This window comes from Phascolarctos cinereus, unplaced genomic scaffold (assembly GCF_003287225.1).
Source record: "Phascolarctos cinereus isolate Bilbo 61053 unplaced genomic scaffold, phaCin_HiC Scaffold_7;HRSCAF=346, whole genome shotgun sequence".
Lineage (NCBI taxonomy): Eukaryota > Metazoa > Chordata > Mammalia > Diprotodontia > Phascolarctidae > Phascolarctos > Phascolarctos cinereus.
In genome coordinates this window covers 147,007,496-147,034,677 of record NW_027556180.1, presented here as the reverse complement: position 1 = coordinate 147,034,677, position 27,182 = coordinate 147,007,496, and the positions used below count along the sequence as shown (strand labels likewise).

Here is a 27,182-nt window from a genome sequence, read left to right as displayed (position 1 = left end):
CGCTATCCCTGGCCCTGGGTCTGTGGGTGCGTACGGCGCGCGTGCGTGCTCGTATGTGTGCATGTGCGTGTGTGTTATTGAGACCGAGGACAGAGAGAGGTTGCTGTGTACTTAATATAACCTCCTGGCTGATAATGAACTATGCAGTAACAGAGGTGATGGATTCAAAATGCTGAGGGTGCTGAACGGTTTTGGACGTGGAATGCGAATTTGTTTTGCTAGACTAATGCATATTTGTTCCAAAGGGTTTTTTGTTTGTGTTTTCCCTTCTTAAAGGTGGGTGGTGAGGTGAATGGAGAGGAGAGAGAATAGATACCTGTCTGTCATACGATGAAATGAATGCTGTGCCCTCTTATGGACAGTCCCTCTCGGGACGCTGGCCTCTTTACCCCTTTCACTTTTTATGTTAAATTTGAGTGAGTGTGGAATGACAGCGGGTAAGGAAGGAAGGATGCTGAGTCGAAAGTAAAAAGGACACAAATGAAACAGAGAACTATCTTCTCTCGAGGAAAAGCTGCAGCGGAGGACCCATCAGTTCTCCTTGGCCCTGGCTCCCTTGTGGTGGTCAAATTCAGTTTTTCAGTTATTTAAATTGTACTTGGCTATTGTTTCCAGTCGTATCTGACTCGTCATGACCCCATTTGGGATTTTCTTGGCAAAGGTACTAAAGTGGTTTGCCATTTCCTTCTCCAGCCCGCTTTGCAAGTGGGAAAACTGAGGCAAACAAGGTAAGTGACTTGTCTAGAATTACACAGCTAGTAAGTGTCTGAGGACTTTTTTGAACTCCGGTCTTCCTGACTCCAGGCCTTAGGCTTTATCCACTGAGCCATCTAGCCGTCTGAATTGGCTTTCATTCAAGTCTAAAAGAAGCAGGTGTGAGCTTATCTGAGCTTGCTTTTAAGTACTCTATATCAAATCTGTCTACCTGATTGTGCTGCTCCTCCCCTTTAATTTTCTCTTGGCAGGACAGCTGTCTTCCTTCCGTGCAGAAGTGGCTTCTGAGTTGATACCTAGGTGTGGTAAATTGCATGTGGGTAAAAACATAAATCAGTTTTATGAATGGAAATGTTCTAAGAGTACAGTGTAGCGTTAGCAGTTTTTGCCTGTAATTGTCTGATAAGAATTCAGACTGAGAGATAAAGGGAGGTACACTTGGCCCTAAATAAAGTTTTTCTTTTTGTGAAACCTTTTGATTGTTCATTTTTGTCACTAGTTAAGGGGTAGTATGGAAACAACTCTTTTTTGCTTTTTTTTTTTTAACTTCAGAGTGGTCAGTTCTCATAGACAGCTGCCATAAAAACATGGTGGAGATGGGGTTTTCTGGGGCCTCTACCCTTTTGATGGGTACACGAAAGTGGCCATGATGCAATGTGTGAGAAACAGGTGGCTGTCAGCCTGTATAGAAGTTAAAGGATTTAAAGTATGAAAGGACATGGTGATCATTTAAGTCAAGACTTTCCCTTGCTTTCTTAACTCCCATTTCCCTGTTACAGATAGAGAAACCCGTGAGATGAAGGGTAGGTGGCATTGGCCTGTTGGTTAGGGAATCTGCCACCATCACAGGAGCTGGATTAGACATCTAACTCTGTTCCTTACTGCATTAACCTTTCTAAGTCTCGGTTTCCTTGTTTGTGAAAGGTGTTGGACTAGAGGATGATCCAAAACACTGGTGTCAAACTGAAGTAGACAGGGGAGCCACCAATCCCTCACAGTAAGGATCCCTGTGGGTCACATATTGACTCAATTTTAAAATACTGTCGATGTTCTATTGTATTTGTATTTATTGTATTTTTGTTGTATTTATTTTGTTAAATATTTTCCAGCTATATTTTTGTGTAGTTTCCTGTGGACAGCCTGTTTGACATGTGTGCTCTAATATTCCTTCCATCTCTTAACTCCTGGGACCCTAGTGAAAGAGCCAAGGCCAGGTGGGCCTGAATGACGTTAGTCATCTGTTACTTTTCCCCATCAGACAGATTACTGTTACTTCTCTGAGCTTCCATTTTTTTTTTTTGGTCATGGTATTATGCTGAATCATCATGAGTGTTTGCTGCTTTTTAGAGAGGAATACCACTACATTTTATTGTTTTGTATTCGGCCTGTGCAGTTATTTATGTAGTTCTTCAGGTGCTATTTAAAATGCCAGGGGCCGTTGAGAGGGAAGGGAAGTCTTCCATCCTTCTAATTTGCCTGGGGTGCTTGTCCTGGTGTATCTGTAACTTAAGAGGCAGATCACTAACTAACTCTGTAGCTAATCATTAAAGTCAGTGAATAAATATGTAGAAATCTTGTGTGCAAAAAAAAAAAATCACCCCACCTATTGGTTGATGTTCAGAAAATGCTATTTGAAAGGGTTTTTAAAACAAACAGATTGGTAGGAAATATTAACAGAGGAGGTGGATTTTGCTTAGGCAGAGGATGCTTCCTTCTCTCAGGAAATGCTTACCAAGTAGGGCTTAGCAGACAGCTGATGACATTGATCATCCTGTCAAGGCAAGGAGTTGGTGTGGCCTGTCTCTGGAGATTGGGAGTGACACCACTTTACAACCTCCCTAGGAAGCCATCACCACTTTCTCCAGGTGTTTTAGGGGGCCTCGTCATGTTGGAAGGAGATGTGTCTAGAAAGGCAATCCACCCTTTGAGTAAGCTATGTGTCTGGGTGTTTATGTATTCCAAATCCCAGTGGTAGGTGAAAAGAAACTGCAGGAAGAAAGGTTTTTCTTCAGATTGCAGTTTTCCTTTTCTTATCCTTGTTGTGATCTTTCCCCCTCAAATGTAATTTTTTTTCCCTTCCCAAAAAGTATTCACTGCAGAGTTTCAACATCCAAGTTGAAACTCGGAACCTGCCTGCCTTTTTAGGAAGCCAATATGAGTATTGTTGAATAAATAACATAGAAACTAAATCATATTTAGATGAACTTTAGAAGATTACCCAAGTACCTATTTTGAAATCTACAGACAGTCATTTGTAACCCAACTTTGATATTATATTTCAGTGTTTCAGGCCTAGGAGAGATTTTCTTTCTAAAACCTAACATACATCCTTTTTACCAATACTTTTGCCCCTTGTCACATCCCCTTTAGCAGTAGAAAGTCACATTTTTATTTAAATATCTTTCTGTATACTCAAAGGGTGTTGGCTAAGTACTTTCCCAGCTTGAAAGATACTAGTAATAATTTTTCAGCTTGAGTTTATAGGCCTGCTTTCAAACTCTTCATCACTTTTGTTTTCATTTGTATGTACCCTTTGGTGAATTTTCTTTTTTCTAGAGATTAACACAGTTTTTTTTTTTAAACCTACCCAACACTGAGGTTAGTGGGAAATTTATTCGAGTTGCTTTTATACAGTTGTATACGTTGTACAAAAATAAAGAAGACATGAGAATATGAAGGCATCTGGTGACCCAATAAGTCTCTGATATTTCTCTACCCTCATAAACTTAGTTTCTGCCTTTTGATATTTGGATGTTTTGTTTTGGACATGTGGACAACTGAATTCTTCTAAAAATATATTGTTTTTTGACCCACCTCTCCTCTGCAAAAAAAGTCAGACCTTATTTCTAATCCCATACAAAGCTAGTCATCTTGATTTTTGTCTTGCCACTGGACTTAAATGATTCTGGAAGAGAAAGTGAGGCTGATGACTTTGGGAAGCTGTGCCTCCCTTAAATCCAATTCACTGAAAAGTCAAGACATCACCCCATGGTATCATTGGTCCTCTTCGAAAATGAAGGGTGAACAACAAGGCGCTCCACCTTAGATGATGTTACTAACAAGATTAAAGAATTGCCTTTGAGTTGTATAACCTTATAACATAGTCTGGTGAGTAGTAAGTGATTTGTAAATGATTACTGATTGTTTGATTCAGTGATGTGGGACCCAGAACCAATCCTGTCAGAGCACATTTTAACATTTCTCTGTAGGTTGACTTTAGAATAGGGAATACTGCATTTGCAAACAGAAGGACTGGGTTCAAATCCTTGCTTGGACCCTATTTATTTATATGTTTGTTTTTGATGACTTTAGGCAATTCACTTCTCTTTGTATCTCAGTTTTCTCATCTGTAAAATGAGGGAATTGGACTGTATAACCTAAAGTGCCTTCTAGCTTGAAAATAGTTTAAACCAGAGTGAGTTCTTTCATCTTAAAAATTTTATGATGATATGAATAATATCCCTGGTTTCAGGGAATATACTTTAGAAAACTCTAGGAAGAGGTACAGTAGATTTGAAAAGGAAACTTAATGGTTGGAACAAATTAAGAACTTGACAAATTAAGAATCTGAGTTGAAAGGGATGTAGTTCAACACATTGTTGTTCAGTCATTTTTTCCGGTATGTTTGTCTCTTCATGACCCATTGGGATTTTTCTTGGCAGAGATGCTGGAATGGTTTGCCATTTCCTTCTCCAGATCAATTTATAATAGATGAGAAAACTGTGGCAAACAGTTTTCTGCTCAGAGTCACACAGCTAGTAAGTGAGGCCAAATTTAAACTAAACAAGATGAGTCTTCCTGAGTCTGGGCCCAACACTCTATCTACTGTACCATCTAGCTGCCCAGTTCAACCCATATGTTTCCATGAATTTCCTCATAAAATCTTGACAGACGGTCATTCAGCTTTTGCTTGAGGGCCCAAGTGTAAGGAAATCTAATACCTCTTCAGGTGTCCCATTCCACTTCTGGACTGTTCTGACTATGTTAATAGAGTTTTCTTTACATTGAGCTGACATCAGGTGCCTCTGTAACTTCTGTTACCTGTCTTCTGGGACCAAGCAGAACAATCTAACTATCCTTGTTCAAATGCCAGTCCTTTAGATATTTGAAGGCCAATGTCCTGTGCCTCCCAGATCTTCCCTTTACCAAGCTAAACATCCTTACTTCTTTCATTTGATGCTCCTATGGCAAAATGGCCATGCACGTAAAAGTCTCTTCCCTATTCTAGCTACTGTCTTTTGGATGCTTGTCAGCATCCTTAGAACTTGATGCCCAGAATTGAACCCATACTTTTAAAGACCATCTAATCTAACTCATACCTGAATAGGAATATATATCCTATATGACATACCTGAGAGGTCTTTTGCTTGAAGACTTTCAATAAAGCGATACCAAACCCTTCCCAAGACAACCCCTTTCACTTTTGGATAGCTATAATCGTGAGAAAATTATTTTTTAAATCAGTCCTAAATATTTGTCTTTAAAACATCCATCTGGTTTTTCCCATGGAAGGATATCTGTTTTCTTTTCTATCTGATAATCCTTCACAAACTTGAAGATAGACATTATTTCAATCCTGATCAATTTTTTTTCCCCTGGTTATATATCCTCAACTCCATTTTTGTATCCTCAAAATAGACTGATCTCCAGGCCCTCAAGCCATCTATTTTACTCTCCTGAACGCTTTCCAGCTTAACTATGTCGTTCTGTATACGTGATTTCATATGGGTACATGACAGCAAAATTATCATACCCCTAATCCTGGACACAATGACTTTACCTGTAGCCTCAGTTTGTATAGCTTTTTTGTCTGCCTGGTCAAACTGTTGACTGATACTGAATTTGTAGTCCAGCCTAAATGCCATATAAACTTTTCATGTAAACTGTTGTTTAGCTACTACCCACCCGTTATTATACTTGTAAAAGTAATTTTTAAAAAAAACTCAAACATAGGTTTTTTATTTCTCTTATTTTATTTATCCCATTGTTCTAACCTGTCAAGATCTTTTGGAATCTGTCATGTTAATTAGCTTTCCCTCCCTGGTTTTGTTTCATCTTTACTTGGGAAAGCATGCCATCTATGCTTCATCAGAGTCATTGACGTAAATGTCAACACAGCATGGTACCTGGAGAAATTCCTGGGGCATGTTAGTGGAGACCTCCTCAAAGCTGACATCAAATCGTTAATTACTATTCTGGATTTGACTATTGAACGACTTCATCTTTTTCATAAGAGTAGCACATAAGACTTTGTCAAGAGCTTTTATTTTAAACTTCTTTTTAAAATCATGGACTTAAACCTCAATATGAACTTTTCAATGGTCAGTGAACAGAAAAAGAAGATTGGATTGGAATGTGAAACTGAACTACTACATATAGTTTTTAAAAATATATATTAAATTTAGTGTAATAGTAACAAATGATTTCCTATAGATAGACTGCTTAGATAAAATAGTTTTTTCTTAAAGAGAAAATAACACAAAAAATAGCACTCCCCTGATTAACCGTGTCAAAATAAGAAGTGAGATTAATCTGGCTTGACCTATTCTCTATGAAACTAGCCTGCGTTTTTCGTAATTCCCTTTCTAGATGTTAACAAACAATCATTTTAATCATATATTTTAGCATTTTCTCAGGAAATGAACTTGTGGTCATAGACCGTAGTTTCCGCATTCCACCAATTTTTTTTTTAATTATGAGAACTCTAGGGAGGTTGGTGTCTTATTTTTGCAAACATGGGTTTAAGATGTTTATTGGTCTTCCATGGTTTAAAAAGATTCTTGAATTTGTCTTTAAAAGACCCTGTAATCCCACCTTTTATTTCTCTGAAATGAAGCTACTTCACTACTACAGTCAGCAACATGCTAAAAGTGGTTCTATACAGAATACAGATACCAATTCACAGTGTAAGAGGGTTTTCTCTGATTTTAAAGATGTGGGACTAGGTGTTGAAGGGAAACTATCATCGTCTCTGCTATAGTTCCCCCCCACAACTGTGAAGCTTTTAACTTAATGTAATATAGCCCACAGTGGTTATGTTCTCTGATTATTTAAAAATAAGAAGAAACTATAAAATATTTTTGAATATTCCCCAGATTTGCAAATAATGTCATGGAGGCCCACGACAATAATGGCTGGTTACCTGAAGACATAAAGTTCTAGAATAGAGTAGTTGCATGTAATTAGTCAGCAAGTATTTATAGTGTGTCTTAGAGTATTTACTGTATTAGGCCTCTAGAGAAGGGAGGATAGAAGAGAGAGGAAAGCCCTAGATATCCAGAGTAGGAGAGGCAAACTAAGAGATATATTAAAAAAAGATGCAAATATATGATTTGAGCTGAATATTTATATCTTGATAGTGAATAGTTATAAAACAATATTGATGTTTATTACATATAATCTCTTAATTGAGGCAGTACCTAACAATATTTTTCATTTTCATTTCACAGGTGAGGAAATAGGTTACTAGTTATACAAAACAATATACAAATGGTAGGACAGACAATGAGTTTGTTAAGCATAGTATTTTCTAGGATAACATTTACCTACTTAGAGAACAGAGAATGAACAAAGTTTTCTTTTTCTAAAAAGCATTTTAGAAGAAATTAAGAATTATAAGTTGAGCTCTACAGTGCTTCATTTTGTCCTTTCATACACTGATGAAGATTACTAATGATTCCTCAAAGAAGTTCTGTTGGAAAATGGTTTTTTAGCCTAGGTCAGGTTATTGTATGCATTTGAAAGAAGTGAAAACTAGTTTCTTTAAAAGATTATATAACCAAGATTTTTCACTCATTGAATCTGGCTTTCTTCCCAATTTGCCTGATTAGTGAGGCTTTAATGTAGCTGGTACAGGGCACCGAGTACTACCCTGTATCTTTTACTAATTTCCTGGCATGACCTCATTTAGGAATGAATGAGCATTTATTAAGCACTTGCTTTTTGCCAAGCACTATACTAAATGTTGGAGGTGTGAATACAAAAGCAAAGACTTGCCTGAGCTCTAGGAACTTATCTTCTTTTTGGGGGATGATGGGACAATACACATTGTGAGTGGTGGGATGGTGGTTGGGTGGGTAGGGAGATAGAGGGACATTTTGGTTCAGAAATGGTCATGGGACCATTGGGGAGAACATTGACACACCCTATCCTGGAACTTTGGTAGAATTGATTTGATTATGGGTTTATGGTTCCAGAAATAGTGTGGAAGGATGGAAGGGGAAGAAAGGGATACCCTGGAGGTGGAGGCAGAGGGTACCTGAGGTGATTGGTAAAGGAGGTTGTGGAGGAGGTTAAGAAGCAAGGCTGAAGCTTTCGTGAAAGCGTGGAGTCTTCGGACCCTCTGTCCTCCTCATCTTCCCCCAATGAGCCCCAGATGGCACATTTATTTCAACTCTTTTGGTCCTTAACCCTCCCTGTTTCCCCCCGAAAAGAAAAGTGGTTTGGAGATAAAATGCCCTGACTGTCTCTGTTAAAAGAAAAGTGACCTTGATTTGAGTCCTAAACACACTGCATTCTTGGAAATGCTTATAAGAGATCCCATGCCTTAAAGCAAGCCAGGAAGTAGAAAGGCTTTAATAGTTGATAAAACAATATAACTTTGAAAAAGTGCTTTGTTCCTAGTTTATTAAAGGCAGTTGACTTGTTTTACTTTAATAAACTTCTCCTAGAGATGATAATTTTACCTTGTATTTTTGTTGTACCTTTCTGAGGAACTCAACTTTTGTGTGTGTGTGTGTGTTTATCCAGTAGCTTTATCTCTCAAAAAACTCTATGTGAATCTAATTTTTATAAATTGGATATTGTTTTAAATAAAATTGGGAGCTCACTTAAAAGAACTCTGCATCAATTTTTTTAATTTAAAATTTTAAGTCATATTTTGTTTTGGCCACTAACAAACACCCAAACAAACCCACTTACAAAGTATATTTTGTGAACAAGTTGTCATCACTTGTAAAAATGTTTTATTCCATAAAAAGCTCCTTTACAATTTATTGCCACTCTCTTATGTAGCTTACTCCCCAGTAACAAAGGGAAATAGCTAAGCAAATAAAGAAAGAAACAAATACATAAGTAGACATCTACCAAGACTGAAAGCATTCGGTACCTATATTCTATATCCTCTCCTTCATGAGGCGAGAAATATTCTACCACCGGGCCTCTGGAATCAAGACTAGTCATTACATTAATCAGAATCAGCTCTTCGTCTTGTTTTCTATACAGTATTATGGTTGTTGTACATATTGTCTGTTCTCTATTCTCTCATGGAAATTTCTCTAAATGTTTCAATATTTGTAGTTTCTTACTCCAGGACTTCAGTAGAACTCCTCAATGTGGGTAACCCCTCCAGGGATGCACATTACAACTCATTTGTGCTCTCCCATCCTGTGCAACTCTTGTCCATGACCTCTCATAATCCTGCCAAAGAGGGCCATACAACTTGCTAGGGTGAATGTGCCTGCCTGCCTGACACAATTTTGCTAGAGGGGAAATTTTCTTATTTGAATTCTTCTGAAGTTACATAGATAGATACTAAGGGAGCATTTAAACTATTTATCAGTTATCCCTTCCTCTTAAAAAAAAAGTCATGTATTTCTGTGATTAGATTCTTTACACAGCTTCTTCTGCGTAATTCCCCCTTTGTGATGTGTTTCCTACCCGCCATAATCCCCTCTACTGCCCTTTGGGAAATCCTGAATTTCATGACTCCTAACCATATTCTTCATTATGCTCCTTCCTAAAGACAATCTAGACTGCTCTCTTCGTGTTCATTTCTGGGTCCAGCTCATTGTCCATTTGCAGTGTCTGCCCAAGATCTATTTATTAATAGATAAACTCTATTCGTAATCTGTACAATAGACATTCTTCATTCACGTGGTTTTTTCCCCTCCGTGTAATCAAGCCAAGCTCTTTTTGAGTAATTATGGATCTCATTTAGCATGTTTTGCAGTGTTGTCTGGTTTGATACAGTCAGCACAAGGTCTCCAGCAAATAGAACCATGTAGAGGAGCTTCCCTTCTGTAGGGAAGCCCTCTTCTATTTGGATTCGGCATTGGACGTCCTCTGTGACAGTGACAAACCCCTTTGATGAGCATATGTCTTCTTAATATCTGTGGCTTGATAGAAATCGAAAGTTCGCTGAACAAAATTGTTACATCTTTAAAAAATATTAAATGTGTCTGACATGCAAGGGAGAGAGTTTGTGTAAGGAAAGCCTTTAAGACCACATCTTACTCCTTTGAATGAAATGGCTTCTCATTTTGTGCTTAAGCTGTTAGGCACGGTGAAATCTTCTCTACACAGTTTGAAGCAAATGGAAAGATATTCTTCCCATCTAATACGTTCATCAAAGATGTCATTTATGCACATGTAGAATATTTTCATTAAAGTTGCATGTGGACAGGACGATAGACATCTGAGTTAGGAGACTATTTATTTATTTTATATATTCATGGTTGTCTTTTTTGAGTAATAAGAAGATCTGAATTCTCCCCACCCCATAACATTTTTGGTATCATTCCCTATTTCAGAAAACATGAAAGTCATTTCCTCAGTGACTCTAAAATGACATCCCCTTTAGCGTGGACCTCTTGTATTTAGTTTGATTTATTCACTTTTCCCATGTTTATTCTCCTCTGTCGCATTTTGACTTCTACATGGAGCACCTGCAGGACTGTGATGCTGAAGGCCAAATGTCATGGCTCCCCTGTGCTTAATAGTGATGAAAAGAGTTTGTTGTAAAAATGGGGATCTTTTCTATTTTTTTCCTGTTTATGGTCCTTCCAGATGATTTAGTTGGTTGCTATTTTTTCTTCAAAACATATTTCTCTTCGTTGTTCTTGGTGTGTTATGAAGCAGGACCACTTAAAATCTTCTATCCTCTTTATCCAGAAACTTTTTTTTCTAAAGTTACATTGATTACTTTTTACATTTTTATTTTTCTATCACATTCCTCTCCAAACATTCCCCTATTCCCCTCCTACCAACTGTAACAAAGAAACATCAGCCATGTTGGAGAGTGTATGCAGTGTTCCCATCTCACAGACTTCTACCTCTCCAGGGAAGGACCAGAACTGTATTTGCTTATCTCTCTTTCTTGTGATCAAGCTCTTTCCTTTAGGTTTTATTAAAGAATTTCTCTTCTGTCTTCTAGTTGCCCTTGGCTGACTTTTCTCTGCTTGGCAAAGAGGTCAGGTGTTTGCCTGCTTTTGAGATTTCTAGGTTCTTTTGATCTTTTATCGGTTGAGTTCTAGCAGTTAAACCTCTTCAGGGAATTATTAGAGTCAGCATTGTTTTATACTTACTCCATCCATATCCAGTTTTGGGGGGGGGAGGGGAAGGGAATGTATCAGTAAATTTTAAAAAAACCTTTATTTTTTTGAGGGAAGTTTTAATTTATATTGCTGTCTTTTGTTTTTACAACATGTTTATTTCTTAATATAGGCTTTCTCTTTTTTCTACACATCGTGCCATACTTTGCAACAAATAATGAAAGAAAAAAAACAGTTAAAATATCAATATATCACAGAGTATATAATTTTCCATACTAATCAGTAGCTTGGTCAGACAGTTCAGGTTAGAGTTGTTTAAACTGTATACCATATTTTTTCTCATTTTTATTCCATAAGGTTTTGTATTGTTTTTGTCTTTCTGCTAACAAATTGGTTCCCTGAGTATACACTTGATTTGTGAATGACTTACATATTAGTAACACATTGCTTTCTGCCTGTTAAAATGCTATACAATCATTGTCACTTTCATGGTGCTATTTGGTATTTGCCATGGCTAGGAGGTACCTCCATTATTTTTTTCTCCTAGAAAGTTACTTACAGAGTGAGGTTTCTGTGTAGGCCATAAGCCTTTGTAAGGTCTCTCTTATTTCTTACTTACTCCCTGAAACACATTCTGTAATATCATCTCTTCACTGAAACCCCCAAGTATCAAAGTATATGTCGACTTAATTTTGAGAATCTTAATGAGTTCTTTGTAGAATTTCTCTACCTACTTGTCCTCTGCGATCACAGTTAGTGCATAGTTTTTTTCTTTATCTATTATTACTATTTCGTTGTATTTATCTCCCTTTTGTGAATGACAAAACTGAACAAGTCACTTGTACTCTTTAAACCTCAGTTTCCTTGTATGTGAATGGAGTTAATAATATGGGCACCTTATGTTTGTGAAGTTCAAAAGACAACGTATGTAAAGCATTTTGCAAAATTCAAAGTGCCATGTTATTTGTATTGTCTTATTAGTATTGTATCTCATTTTCAGCTTTTTAATCACAAATAATATTTTTGTGCATATGGTTCTTGGATTCCCTTAGACTCCCTTGGAAACCTGAGGGTGTCTGCCTTCTTCAGCTCTGGGCTCTCCCAGAACCTATCCTGAAAGCGTGGGGAGACCTGCCAACCCGAGGAGTAATTAGTAATAATAACTAGCATTTATATAATGGCTATGTATCAGGCACCATGGTAAGTACTTTACAAATATTATTATCTCATTTGATCTTCACAACAACCCTGGGAGGTCAGGTTATTATCTCTGTTTCACAGATAAGGAAACTGAGACAGAGGTTGAGTGACTTGTCCAGGGTCACACCACTAGGAAGAGTCTGAAGCCAGATTTGAACTCAGATCTTCTGGACTCCTGGCCTGATGCTCTGCCTACTCTTTCACCTATGCATCCACATACTCTTATTTCTTGCTCTGTTCTCTAGCCAGAATTGCCTGGAACCCATTTGCACTGTCCCCCGAGTAATGAGGCCTTCACTAGGCCTTGCCTATATGCCCTGCAAGCCCTTCTGCACCTAATGCCATAAGCTAATGATCTGTAGGCCTTGCCATCTGCTCCTGCACCCTTAAGACTTCTGGATCTCTCCATACATCTGCAGTCGAACTTCTTTTACATATTTTCTCCCCAGTATGAGCTCTCCTTGAGAGTAAGTCTCAGTATTTTTCCGTTTGTATTTCTAGTGCTTATTATGATATTTCTCACATAGTAAGTGCTTTTTGTTCATTCATTTATTCATTCATGTAGTGCTAGTTGTGAGATGTTAGAGTCAAAAGGGAATGGACAAGTTTAGTGAATTTTCTTATTATTGTACCACCCAACCAATCAGTTAACAAACATTAATTACTCACTATATTCCAGACACTGTTCTGGGTGGTAGGGATTCAAATGCAAAAAAATGAAATAATCCTTGCAATCAAATTCAGTCTATTGGAGGAGACAGGATACATGTGTGTATATGTATATTTTTCACACACACATATACCTTTATATATATATATATATATATATATTACATATATCAGTATATCTATATGGCATGGGGATCATCTAGGTGGCATAGTGGATAGAGTGCCAGGTCTGGAATCAAGAAGACCCCAGTTCTAATCTGGTCCCAGAAACCTATTACCTACGTGACCCTGTGCACGTCACTTAACTACTCTTTGCCTCAGTTTCCTCAATTGTAAAACAGGCACTGCCTTCTAGAGTTGTTGTGAGGATCAAACAAGACAACATTTGAAAAGCACTTAGCATAGGAGGTGCTATACCAGTGTTAGCTCTTGTTCTTATCAGGGAAGCCTTCAGGTAGAGGTGGCTGAATTGCCTTGGAGGAGGGAGCCCTTATCTTATTTGGAGTTGAGGAGGAAGTGCATTCAGGCATGACTGTGGAACATGGAGTGCCATGAAGAGGTCTAAACAATTAGGGAAGGGAAATCTGGAAAGACAGGTTCAGGCTTTAAAAGATAAAACAAAAAACACACACACACACACACACACACACACACACACAAAAAGGGGGGCAGCTAGGTAGTGCAGTGGATAGAGCACCGGTCCTGGAGTCAGTAGGACCCAAGTTCGAATTCTGCCTCAGACACATAATACTTTCTAGCTGTGTGACTCTGGGCAAGTCACTTAACCCCAATTGCCTTACTAAAGGAAAAAATAGATAAAACAGAGGAGGATCTACTTGATCTTAGAGGCAGTCGGAAGCCATTGCAGTATAATGAGGTGACACAGTCAGAGCTGTGCTTCAGGGAAATCACATGAACCTCTGGTAGAGAGTAGATTGCAACAGGGAAAGACTTGAGGTAGCCAAAGCAACTTAGGAGGCCAACGTAGTAGCTAAAGGAGAGCTAATGAGGGTCTGAACCACTGAGTTTGGCTATGAAAATAGAAATGGCAAGGTTACATTAGGTAATTAATTGGATAAAATGGATAAAGATGTTTGAGAAATATGGGATAACTCTTCAGGTTAGAAACCTGGGAGATAGGAAAAATAGTCATACTTTCAACAGAAATAGGGAAGTTTGGAAGAGGGGTGGGTTTGGGTGAAAAAAAAAGTTGTGTCTTGGACACATTGAATTTCAGGTTTCTTTGGAATATTGCCTGTTTGAAGTGCCCAGTAAGCAGCTGGTGATGTGAGACTAAAGCTCTGGGGAGAGGCAATATCGATATGAAGTCATCTGCATAGAGATGATAATTAAGCCCCTGGGAGCTAAGGAGGTCTAATAAATGAGTATGTAGAGAAAGGGAGTCCTGGGATAGAGCCATTGGGAACGTCCTCAGTTAGGGATATGATATCGATGATGATCCAGCAAAGGAGACTGAGAAACAGTCACATGGGAAGGAAGAAGAACAGGATATTAGTGTCACAAAAGACCAGAGAGAGGAGCTTGAAGAGAGAAGAGAAGGTTAGAAGTAGCTTCTGTGGGGAGGTAGGAAATCCCTTAGAGGCAATGAAAGGATTGCCTTGTTGCAGCGAGGGCCCAGTTTTAGATAACATAAAGACGTCCAGTTAGCATGGTTGTGCAGCATATCCCCCTCAGGCCTAATCGGCCTGCATGCTCTTCCCCATACGTGACATTCCGTCTCCCATCTGGAAGGCTTTCCCTCCCCACTTTCTCCCTCAGAGCTTAGCTTGAGTGCCATTTCTTTCTGCCATAAAAGCTTTTCCTAATTTCCCCAGTTGTTACTGCTTCCCGTACTCTGAAACAGTTTCATAGATAGATAGGTAGATTTAGATATAGATATATAGATATAGATAATATCTGTTGTTTTCCCCCAGTAGAATGTAAGCTTTTTGAGGGAAGGAACAGTTTTCTTTCTGTCTTTTGTAGACGTAGTGGTTGGTACCTGGTAGGTACTTAAATTCCTGTTGAATTGAATAATTCCAAATGGTTTTCAGAATAACTGAATCAATTCTTTTCTGAAACTTTCTTATTAAAATGCTTTCAACAATAAGTTTTCTTATTAGCATTTATGCTTAGCATTTGTGCTAGCTTGATAAGTATGAAGTGGTCTGACCTTAGGTTTGTTTTATTCTGAGTTCCTGAGTGGTAGTGATTTTGAACACTTTTTTTCCTAATGGTCATAATAGTTTGCATTTCTTCTTCTGAAAGTGTTTTCTTATATCTTTTAACCACATGTTCTCAATATTTATTTATGCCAAATATCTACAGATCTTTATGGGTCTGCTTTTTATCAATTATTTAATGAAAAAAATTCCCCCAAGTTTTTTTTTAAACCTTATTTTATTAGTCTGGGTATTTCACCCATTCAGATTGCTCTGTTGTGGGCATAGTAGTACAGAATCACAGAAAGGAATTCCAGCAACCCATACCTGAAAGGAAATGTTCATTTTAACAGTACAACATGCCTGACAAGTGATTGATTATCCAGCCTTTTCTTGAAGACCTTCAAGGCATCCCATTCCAATTCTGGATAGCTCTAATTGTTTAGGAAGTTTCTTCCAACATCAATCCAAAATTTTCTTCATTGCAACTTCCAGGCATTTGTTCCTGCCCTCTGGGGGCCAAGTTCCACTGCTCTTCCACATGATTGATCGCAGTCCCCTCCTCTCTTTGCCATCTAGGTTGCCCTCCTCAGCATCCTCCTAAACTGTGGTACCCACAACTGAATACAGCACTCCAAGTGTGATCACATCCCAGAAGCTAAGCCTCTCTCAGTGTTCAGCTCAAGATTATATTAGCTCTTTTAATCACCACATTACACCAGTGTCTCAATGAATTAGTCTGCTAGAAATTCCCAGATCTTTCTCTCAAACTCCTTTCTAACCATACTAATCCGCCCTGTACTTGTGAAGCTGATTTTTTTGAACCCAACAGTATGCGTTCACATTTATCCTTGAATCCCTAGCCCAGTGATGTCAAACTTAAATAGATGAGGCCACCTGCCTATTGACTTAGAAAACCACATATTAACATTAGATTTGTTTGACTTCAGTAAACTCTGTTTTACATCTCTGCTCACAACTTCAGAGTTCCCAGAATGTGGCCTGGGGATTTCCTTGGGGTTCCTGAGACTCTTGGAGGGTGGTGGGAGGGAGGGGGAGTGTCAGCAAGGTCAAAAATACTTTCACAATAATACTAAAAAGTTATTTATCTTACCCACATTAACTAAAGTTATTTGGGGTTCTCAGTAATTTTTAAAAGGGCAAAGGGTCCTGACACCAAAAAGTTTGAGAACCTGTGCTCAAGCCTGTCAGGATGTTTTTGCATCCTTACTGCATCATTCATTGTGTAAGGCTCAGGCCCCTATTCCTGTCACTTGCAAATTTAATGGGTATGCCATCTATGTTTCTATTAAAGTTACTGATAAAAATGTTAAGTGGCACAGAGCCAAGCTTAGATCTTTGTGACACTGTGTTAGAGACCCTGCCAAGTTGCCACTGAGCCATTAACAACTTACTCTTGAATCCCAGGAATCCAGAATTGTCTTAACCATCCGGTCCAAGTGTCTGTCTGCATGCTAAAAGTCTAGTTAAATTATGATTACAGAATTCTCTGCATGTACTAGTTTAGTAAACCTTTGCAAAAAGGAAAGGAGGTTATTCTGGCCATGATCTGTTCTTGATGAGGCTGCCCTGGTTCTTTTTAATCACCCTCTTACTTCCCTTTCTTGGTGTTCCATTAACCATTTAAAAAAAAAATCATCTGCTCTAGAGTTTCCTCAGGAACCAAATTAAGTTCACTGGCTTGTAAAGCTCTGTTTTCTTACTGTTTTTTTGAAAATTGGCACAAAATTTGTCCTTTTTTCATCCTGTCTTAACTTTTTTGCCCTCAGTGATTTAAATTTTAAGAGAAATGGATCCTTGTGGAGGCAGCATATTGACTTGAAAACCACAAATGAATATTATCTATGTTGCATTGTATTTTTATTTATTTAGTGGTCTTAAACTTAAATAGAAATGTATCTCCGCAGGCAGCATATTGACTTAGAAAACTTCAAATTAACATTATCCAAGTTGTATTGTATTTTTATTCATTTTGTTAAGCACTTCTAAATTCCATTTTAATCTGGTTCTGGGCTTTTTTGGCCAAGATTTGATACCTCTGCTCTGTAATCTTTTTGATATCTAGCAATAGCTCCTGGATTACAACCTGCTAGTTCTTTCCATACCTAAGGATGTAGTTTATGTGAGCCAAGTGACTTGAAATAATCACAGGCCACTTGGTGCTATTATCACCTTGCTAATTTTGACTCTCAGTTCCTTATTGGACACTTTTGTTCATTTTAATTGCAAAGTTGTTTCTGATGATTTTTTTGTCAACTTCCCCTTTAAAGTTTTGGTTTCCATAATTTGGCTTACTTCCTCCTTTTTTTGAGGATAAGATTAGCTAATGATTTATTTTATTGGAATTCATGGCAAACCTCAATTTTATTACCTCAAACAGGTGTTTTTTTCCCCTCCAATTTTGTATGATGTTCAGAATTTCTCTTTATGTTTATTTAATGGTTATGAATTTGTTGATTTTTCCCCCTGGCATTTTTAGTTGTATGCTTAGTTCAGTGGACTTTAATTAGAAGAGAGTATGGTCTCTTTAAAAGGGTATGGCTTTGGAGTCAAAAGCATAGTTCATAATCCTGTTTCTGATAATGTTTTTACTGCTTATATGGTCTTAATGAAAGTGTGTAAACTTCCTGGGCCTTTAAAATGAAGAGGTTCTTGAGGTTTCTTCTAGCTCTTCATCTGTGGTTTGATGAATTCTCTCATTATGCCAGCTTTGGCACCCTACAGGTATTTGTAAGTTGTCTCATTGTTATAATTTTTGTTTATTGTTTGTATGTTTTGTTCTTTGACCTCACCAATTCATTTCAATTTAGAAGGCACATGTTGAGCGCTTTCAATGCACCAGGCTCTGTGTTGGCTACTGGGGATATAAAGACACTAGCCAAAACAGTCCCTGACCTCCACAAGTAGGATACCCCTTTTTTAGGTCTGTGTCCTTTATCCATATTGTCTAAGATAGTACCCAAGACCAATATGTGTCTCAGTATGTAATCACTTTTATAAAGAGACCAATGTATTAATAATCCCATTTGGCGATCTCCAAAGGATTTTTTTAATGCTGTAATTTTTCTAACATTCTTTTAAGATCCTTAAATTTTTTAAAAAAGTTATTTTATGTCAGGTTAGTTTAAATGTGAAAGATGCTTTTTGAACAACCAGTAGTTATTGTTTTTCTTTGTAATCTTGTATTTTCAAAGATTTAGAGTTGGAAGGAACCCCAGAGGTGATCTAGTGCATTCTTCTCATTTTATAGAAGAAGACATTGAAGCCAGAGAGGTTGTGATTTGCCTCATGTCATACAGTTTTAAGTAACCTTATCTAATTTAGAACATAGGTCTTCCAAACTGAGGGCTCTTAAATGTCTGTGGTGAAAGTTGAACCCAGGTCCTTCTGACCAAATTCAGCACTCTAGCCACTACACTAAGCTGTTTCCTTTAAATGCTTAATCCTGTGCTATTTGGTACATACACACACACAAACACACGTATATGTATATATATGTATGTATATATATGTATATATGTATATATATGTATGTATATATATGTATGTATATATATATAATATTGATAATATTTCCTTATCTGTGTTAACTCTTGCACAAATATAGTTTACTTGTTTGGCTCTTTTATGGATATTTATTTTTACTGTTCTATCAGAAATCAATTGCCATTTCTGTTTTTTAGATTCAGGTAAGGCATAATAAATTCTGATCCAAGGTCACATTTTAGATTGTATGTACTTTTATGCTTTGAGAGCATCTTCTGTGTACAAAAATATGTTGGGTTTTGCTTTTTATTCCATTTTGCTACTCTCTTCCATTTTATGAGTAAGAATGAACTCATTCCATTCACATTCAGAGTTATGATAGTTAAATCTGTTTCCCCCTTTAAAAAAAATCAGTGCTAGATATTGCCATTTATATTTCTTGAAACAATATAGGCTGCTTTTGTCCATCACACCTGCTGTCCCAGACCAGGTCTTAAGCTAGCTCCTTACTTTTTTCTTTTTTGATAATCAGCCTAGTAAACAACTGTAGTTTGTTCTACTTATAGAGGTCCCCTCCGAAAGCTGAGAGGTGTCTATATTCCTTCCCTACTATAGCTCAGTCCCTTATTTTTTGTACTTTTATCAGGATACTCAACTTAGAAAGGCTTCCTGAGTTTTAGTGCCCTCTTCTGTACAGTCTGAGGGCTGCTGGATTCAGTGGTCCCTTTTGTGCTACGAATCTGTGATTCTTGAATTGTAGGTTCTGCAAGTTGAGTGCTAGTGAGGTGAGGTTGTGGTTTTGATCCTTTTATGGGCCATTCCAGGGCCACAAGCTGTACCAAATCCCTGACCTAATCACAAAGGGTTCTGAGGAGGAAAAAAATGAGTACAAAAGGTAGTGCAGTGACATTGTGAATTCTTATCCTGCTCAGAAAAGCAGCTCTGAGTATGTCCTGCTGATGAGGTTAGTAACACTTAGCTAAGATTATTTCCAACTGCCTTAGATTTTGCCTGTAATGGTGATAATGGAGAAAGAAAACTGTAGACAGACAGACAGACACACACACACACACACACACACGCAGACAACCCTTAGAATTCACTCTGGTTAGCACAGTCTTTGGCTGTAAATATTTATATGTATAGCAAATGTTGACTGATCAAATACTCTCAGTCTCCAAGCTGGGTAAAATGAAAAGCTTTCAAAATGCAGAGACCTAGCAGAAGAAATCAACTCATAGTGACTGATACCTTTAGGGTAGACTAGTGATGATAATGCTAATTCCCAAAATATAATCTATTGGATTTAGAGATAGCTTTATTTATAGAAGAAACTCTGTGGTGTGATGAATAAAGCAGTTGAAATTGGAGTTGGAGGAAATCTGGGTTCAAATATTGCTCCTCATAGTTTAACCAGGCAAGTTACTTAATCCTTCTGACCGCAGCCCTATTCCTACCACTTTCCCATCTGTAAATGTGGTTGTGGAAGCATATTAAAAAACAAAAACAAAAAAGCTCCCAAACCCCTTTCTTTTTGTTTTCCATAGAACTATCCAGATTCCTGGTAAAAGATGCGTTATAGGTTGAAGAAAAAAGGGCTTTTCTTAGGGAAACAAATAAGGGTGATACCAGATCTTTTAACCAAGAATACATCAGGTTTTCCACCCCTTATTTGGTTATTGACTCATTTTAATATCACTTTCCCATCCTTCTCTGCAGTAGTAGCTAGGATGCACTCCTTTCCATTGAGAAAGATTAAGACATGATGGGAGTGGCCCTGGAAAAATGAGATGGCGATTGGGTTTCTTAATTCTGGAATTTTAACCCAAGCTGTATTTTAAGATATGTTCCTTGTTCAAGATTCCTGTAAATGTTACTTGAAATCCTCTTGGGGTAGAGAATCATGTAGAAGGACAATGGGGGGGATGATGCCAGTTGGGGCATCTTTCCAAACTAGAAATAGCTTGGATATAGATAGATTAATCTTAAATAAAAATGTTTCTCATTGATTTAAGCCCAAGTGCAATATAATACATTATTAGTATTAATTATTTTCCCACTTCAACAGGGATTGTATTTGAAATATCTACCTTCACTATATGTCTGGCATGCCAAATGACCTGAGCCAGTGTTGTCAAAATCAGATAGAAAAAGGGGCCGGCTCATTGTTACATAGGGATCCTTGCAGGCCGCATATTCACTTAATATAACCAGATATTTACACTGTCTATGTTCTGTTGCATTGTTATTTATTTTGTTAAATGTTTCCCAGTTATATTTTAATCTGGTTGGCTGCTCTCCTGGACTGCTGTGTTCAGGGATTTTCAGACTCTAGGTCACTCTCCAAGTCTAGAAGTTATAGACAAGATGCTGGCCTGCTTTGGTAGAGAGAGTCCCCTTCTTATTGAATTCCCAAATGTTATCTCAATTATCTGTAGCATAATTTTTATATTAACTTTACAGATGATATTCATTATTTTTCTAGGTCACTTCCTTATTGTCTGCCAATGTGGATTTAGGGTGTAAAAACAAATTTTTCTTTTAGTTTAAATAAAATATAACTACGAAAGAAAATCCACTGCTACCAAAAAAAAAAATCCTGAGTACTCCAAGACAATCTGAAGTGATTTTTTGAAAAAATGAATTCGTCATGTTAATCAAGATTTCACAATTTTCCGGATTATTGCAGGAACTTTACATCCATCTCTCTCTTATATTCTTCTGTCCCTGTTTGAAGAGATTATACAGAAGCCAGACAGTGTGATCACCTTCTTTCTTCCCCATCTGTTCGCAGACTCCTAAAGCCAGGAGAAGGGAGGAGGATCTTATTTTAGAGAATGAATTAGAATTGGTTTTGTTGTTTAGTTATTTTCAGTTGTGTCCAACTCTTTGTGACCCCCTTTTTGGATTTTTCATGGCAGATATGTTGGATTGGTTTTGCCATTTCCTTCTTCAGCTCATCTTACAGATGAGGAAGCTGAGGCAAACAGGGTTAAGTGACTTGCCTAGGATCACACAGCTAGTAAGTGTCTGAGGCCATATTTGAACTCAGAAAGATGAGTCTTCCTGACTCCAGGCCCAGCGCTGTATCCACCGTGCCACCTATCCATCTCTAGAAATCATTAGAAGGGAATTTTGTTGAGAGACCAAAGATTCAGTTGTGATTTGGTGTTTGTCATAGAATTTAAACCTGGGATATCACAGAATTTAAATCTGGTATTCATTTAGCCTTTTGCTATTAATCTTGTACTCTCTCTTCTAATGTGATGTTATTTCCTTGAGGTCAGGGATGCATCCCCAAACCTTAACACAAAGCCTTAATAATGGCATTCTGTTGATTACTTGTGTTGATTGATGGAAGTGCAGTGTGACCTAATGTCAGGACTACAGTGTAATGAGGAATGGTCTTTTTTAACACATGCAATTAAGACAAATTAATGGAAATAAAAGTAAGAATTGTCACTACAACATGAAAGCGCTCTGGAAAGGATAAAGTGCCATATAAATACAGTGAGGTGTTATTATTTTATCTCTTCCCTATGGAAGTCTTCCAGAACTTCGTTTCATATAGAAACTGTTCGGGCCTGTTCCTGATTTCCATAAATTTTAAAGAGCCTCCTCAAGCGAGCCTAGAGAGTTATTAGCGCTTTGCCTGAACTCTTTGCATTACTAATCTATACTTAGAATTAGATTGCTTGCTAGCCTTATTGTGTTGTCTCTTTCTCAGCACAGCTGGAATCCAGCTGTCCCCTCATAACGTCAAGTCAGGGCAATCCTGTTTTTGGATGCTTCGGTCTGTGCTCAAAATGTTCCCTTCCATTTCTGAGTGACGGGCTAACCAAAACAGGGTTGTGCTTTTTGGAAAAAAATCTACCCTGGTAATTTTTGAATCCAATGTAAATAGTTTTTAAAAAGAGACGTTTCTGTTATTTTCTGGGCACATGTAAGTCTTCTTCCTGCCTCTATTTTTTTCCCCTGTGCTGCTCCCCTCCCCCAACCCCTCCCCCTTGCTGTCTAGTTCCTGAACCATCTTGCTGAAACTCCTTTTTCCAAATTCCCTTAATTACCCCTGTAACTCTAAATCCAGTGGCTTTTTTGCAGTCCTTGTTCTTACTTGGAAACAGCGTTTGATTTTATCACATTTAATTTGTTCATTAAATATTAAGTACCTATTATGCAAGTACCTATTATGCTAGTCATTGTAGACACAAAATGACAAAAAGGAAAAATAAAACTGGCCCCATTCTCAAAGAATTTACATTATGCTCTCTTACTTTTTGGATTTGTTACTTTCCTAAAGTGTATTTAAGTTTTCACTAAAAAAAAAAACCAAGTCTTGTGATAGTATAGAAATACCTCACAACGTAGCGTGGGTTTGTCCTGAGGGCAGGCGCTGATTTTTGTCTTTGCATACCTAGTGCCCTACTGTAGCGTCTGGCTTATAGTAGGTATTTAATAAATGCTTACTTGATTGCTGTAAGGAGGTAAGCCCCTGGAAGGTAGGGAGTATTTTGTTTTGGTCTTTGTATTACCAGATCTGGCGCAGTGCCGTACACATATTGAGGTACTTATTCAGTGTATATTGATTGTTGTTCAGTGTTGGACTCTTCATGACTCCATTTGGTGTTTTCTTGGCAAAGAGATTCGAGTGGTTTGCCATTTCCTTCTCCATCTATTGATTACTTGGATACTGTGATGTTGCATTGTTTGTTCCAAGTCCTTTTCTCTCACTCTTCTCCTGGCTTTTCTTCCTTTCAGGGCCTAAAACACTTCTAAAGAAGCACCAGAGCCTTTTTCCTACTAATAAGGAATATCTTGTTGCCTGGCTGTACCACACAACCCTTGCAGCAAATTGAGGTTTTTTCAAGGGGATTTCCACAAAGCTGCCCCATATACTTGGAGACACTGGAAGGGAATTCATTTCCAGTAACGAGGAGTTGTATTTTCTAAAAATTCATTCCAGGAAGGATAGGGTGCAGCAGGAAGGAGTACCACAGAGCAGCCTCACACAAAAAAGAAAGTACTACTTATTTTCTTGGTAATTGTCCTTTTTAAAGAGGCCTAAATAGACTGAAAAAAGGTTAGATTCATGAGAGTTTACCTTTATGTACATTTCTCTTAATGGTTACAAAATCTTTTATACCCAATAATGAGAGTTTAGCCCTTTAACATTAGGCAATCACTTTACATACATTATTGTACTTAAGTAATGCAGATAGTGTTATCCCTATTTTATAGCTGAGCAGACTGAGGCACAGAAGGGTTAAGTGATTCTCGAGGGTCATAGAGAGAGTGAGGGCATATGTTTTATGGGTTAGGAGTAGAATCTGTATTGTGTGTTCCACTCCAAGTTCAGTTCAACAAACAGTTGTGTCACATGTGACCTGAGCACTATTCTGGGAGATACTAAGTGTAGATCATTACAGTGAGTTCTTCTACTTCATTAAACTTAGTCTGGTATAGGAATAGGGCACATATGTAACTAAAATAACGTGATGCATGTTAATTGGAAGGGGATAAGAATTTCTATAGCACCTACTATGTGCCAGGCATTGTGCGAAGCGCACAATCTCATTTGATCCTCAAAACAACCCTGTGAAGTAGGTGCTGTTATCATCATCTTCATCTCTATTTTACAGTTGAGGAAACTGAGGCATACAGAGGTTAAGTAACTTGCCCAGGGTCTTCACACAGCTGGTAAGTGTCTGAGGCTGGATTTGAACTCAGGTCCTGACTCCAGGCCCAGCTCTTTATCACTAGGCCTCTTAGCTTTCCTCTAAGCGATAAGTGCTTCCAAAAGGTGTAAGGTTAAGTTCTCTTTGAGGTACTGATAAGGCATGGGTTGAGACAGAGGACAGGTAGGCTATTAAAGTAGAAGACTGATGACTTTGGGAACATATAGGAAGAAGCAGTTGGGAGAGATGCTGGAGATAGGGACAGTCTACAAGCCTAGCACCTGATTGGATATTTGAGGAAAGTGGGGGGAGGAGCCCAAGGTCACAATGGTCCTGCCCTAGACAAAAGAGTGAATCTGGAGGAGGAGCATGGCTTAAGGGGAAAGCTTCTAACTCATTGACTTTTGTGTTGGAGTAGGGGAATGGGGTGGTAAAACCTTCATATCTAGAAGGCTGTTGGAGATCCAGGTCTGGAGCTCTAAGGAGGTCAGGATTGAAGATCTAAATTTTCCATCCTACCAGCTACTTTCCTACCTTACCTCCTTGTGGTTGGGGAATGCTTGAATGAATTCTAGTATATCAATATAATGAAATACTGTTATATTTCTAAAAAATAGTAATTATGAAGAATGCAAAGAAATATGTAAAATAGGTTTAGGGATGAAAAAGTAGTAGCAGGATACAGAGAACATGAAATGTAACTGTTATTTTGTTGAAATTTGCATGATATTCTTTCCCCAACCAAAATACACGTTGTTTGGATTTCACTACTCCATATTCTACTTGTTAATATTATTTGAGAATGTTACTAAGTTTATAAGAAAGATAATTAAAGCATAAAAGGCTGTCTTTAGTGATTAAAGTTCTGGTTGGTACATTTAATTTTTAAAAAGTGAGGATAAAATAAAAAGAATGAAACTATTTCTATTTCTGCTGTCTACAAGGAGCCTTACATTCTAGTGGAATTATATTAAGTACATATATAAGTATATACTGAATAAACATAAAAAGAACAACTAAAAATCAGTACAAAATTGTTAAAAACAAGGTAATTGGGCAGCTGGTACAGTGTATAAAGTGCTGGGCCTGGAGTCCGGAAGACTTAATTTTCTGAATTCAAATCTGGCTTACTAGCTATGTGACCCTGAGCAAGTCTCTTAACCCTTCAGTTACTTCAGTTAACAGGGTTAACTGTAAAATTAGCAGGAGAAGGAATGGCAAACCACTCCAGTATCTTTGCCAAGAAGACCCCAGATGGGGTCATGAAGAGTCAGACAAGACTGAACAACAGCAAAAGTTAGTCATTGCTCCCCAACAAATAACCAAAGAAATCCCCTCACAAAGTACATTGCTTAAAAATAGTTAACAGAAAGGAGGAGGGAGAGCGGTATATGGCCCTTTAATTTTGACAATTTGTCACTAATGTTGACTTTGTTATTTGACTAGAACTTTTTGCCTCTTGTGTTGACTTTATTTGTTTACATTGTTGTAGTTATTGTGTATATTGGGCTTTTTTTGGCTCTGCTTTCTTTACTCTGCCACATTTCATACTGATCTTGCCATAGCTCTGAATTCTTTGTAATTTTCTTTCCTTTTGTCACAGTAATCCTATATTCAAATATCATGATTTGTTCAGCTAGTCTTCATTCTTTGAACGCATTCCCAGTGTTTTTTTCTTATCACAAATAATGATGCTACAAATACTTTTGTACATACGCCTCTTTTGTTGCTGAGAGTGTTCTTTTTGGGATACAACTAGTACAAATGCAACATTTGACTTGGCAGTAAGATACAAGTAAATTCTTAAGAAGAATGTGTTAGGCTATGACATAGTTTGTTGACTGTACCCCTTAAGAATACCCCTTAGGTCAAGTCAATAAATATTTATTAATACTATCCTGTTATGTGCTGGGCACTGTACTAAGTGCTAGAAATGCAAAGAAAGGCAAATTAAAAAACAAAAAAACAAAAACAAATCAACCCCCAAACCAAACCTATATCCTGCTCTGACGCAGCTCACATTCTAACAGGGTAGACAATACACAAATAACTATGCCTGCTTTTTATAGGACAGAATAGAGATAATCAACAAAGGGAAGGCATTAGTGTTAAGGGAGATTGTTCCTTGGACTTAGCACCAGGACCGGGGAAGAGTGTCTTATTTCAGAGAATGAATTAGAATTGGTTAGAAGGGAATTTTATTGAAAGACTGAAGATTCAAATCTGAAAAATGAGACTTGCCCAAAATTACAGGATTCTTTCCCTGTACTACTACAGCTGCCTACTTTTGACCTGTCCAAGGCAGCTATTCTATTAAAAATAAATTTTTTCAACACTGTGCAGTGATCAGCTATGATAGACTTAGCTCTTCTCAGCAATACAATGAGCTAAGACAATTCCAAAAGACTCATGGTGGAAAATGCTATCCACATGCAGAGAAAGAACTCCGGAGTCTGAATGCAGATAGAAGCATACTATTAGCAGTCTCTCTTTTTTCTTTCTCATGGTTTCCCCCTTTTATTCTGATTCTTCTTTTAAAACATGACTTATGTGGAAATGTGTTTAATATGATTATACACGTATAATGCCTAGATCAGACTGCTCCATTGTCTTGGGGAGAGAGAGGGGAGGGAGAGAAGGAGAAAAAAATTTGGAACTCAAAATCTTATAAACGTGAATGTTAAAAACTAAAAATGAATGAATGAATTTTTCCTTTCCTGTTATCTCAAGGTGGTTATGTAACAGCTAACATTTATATAGTATCTACTATATGCCAGGTACTGTGGTAAATATTTTTTAAAATGTGATCTCATTTGATCCTCACAACTCTAGGAGCTAGGTGCTATTTTCATCCCCATTTTACAATTGAGGAAACTGAGGCATGTAGAGGTTACTTGACTTGCCCAAGGCCATACAGCTAGATAATATTTGAAGTTGGATGTACACCCAGGTCTTCCTGACTCCAGACCTAGTGTCTATCCGCT

The 27,182-nt window shown here is 37.7% G+C and overlaps 1 protein-coding gene across 1 annotated transcript in view; it reads left to right on the top strand.

Moving 5' to 3' along the window:
- The window catches only part of ABCC4 (ATP binding cassette subfamily C member 4 (PEL blood group)), a 269,141-nt gene that overhangs the window by 701 nt on the left and 241,258 nt on the right, over nt 1–27,182 (top strand).